We start from the raw sequence: 854 nt of genomic DNA on the forward strand, positions 1-854 counted from the left end.
TCAACAAAAAACAATAACAATATTTAACAAAAACATCTTTAAATGGCAGGTCTGATCGTCTGCCAAGCAAATGGGAAGCAGTAATTGAAGTAGATGGTGAATATGCTCCAAAATAATCATTTAAAGATGTTTTTGTTACATGTTATTGTTTATATTGAATAAAATTTTATTCAACAAAAACATCTTTAAATGGCGGGTCTGATCGTCTGCCAAGCAAATGGGAAGCAGTAATTGAAGTAGATGGTGAATATGCTCCGGAATAATCATTTAAAGATGTTTTTGTTACGTGTTGTTATTGTTTTTGTTGGATAAAATTTTATTGGATTGGTATATTCATCGTCATTATCATTTCACATCTGCTTTCCATGTTGGCATGGGTTGGATGGTTTGACAGGGGCTGGCAGGGCTGGAGAGCTGCACCAAGTTCCATTGTTTTGGCATGGTTTCTTATTTCTTTACTGCCCAAAAGGGGCTATACACACAGAGGGGACAAACAAAGACAGACAAATGGATTAAGTCGATTTATATCGACCCCCAGTGCGTAACTGGTACTTATTTAATCGACTCCGAAAGGATGAAAGGCAAAGTCGACCTCGGCAGAATTTGAACTCAGAACGTAGCGCCAGCTTCCCGTCTTTTGGCATGGTTTCTATGGCTGGACGACCTTCCTAATGCCAACCACTTTACAGCATTAGCATCATCATCTTTTAATGTCTTTCTTTTCCATGCTGGCATGGATAGAATGGTTTGACCGGAGCTGGCAAGTCAGAAGATTGCACCAGGCCTCAGTTGTCTGTTTTAGCTTGGTTTCTATGGCTGGACGACCTTCCTAATGCCAACCACTTTACAGCATT

General features: G+C 39.7%; 1 protein-coding gene across 1 annotated transcript in view; it reads left to right on the plus strand.

Moving 5' to 3' along the window:
* The window catches only part of LOC106882676 (myb-binding protein 1A-like protein), a 16,213-nt gene that overhangs the window by 13,392 nt on the left and 1,967 nt on the right, over nucleotides 1–854 (plus strand). The gene's annotated exons all lie outside the window — the stretch shown is intronic.

Source organism: Octopus bimaculoides, chromosome 30 (genome assembly GCF_001194135.2).
Source record: "Octopus bimaculoides isolate UCB-OBI-ISO-001 chromosome 30, ASM119413v2, whole genome shotgun sequence".
NCBI classification, from domain to species: domain Eukaryota; kingdom Metazoa; phylum Mollusca; class Cephalopoda; order Octopoda; family Octopodidae; genus Octopus; species Octopus bimaculoides.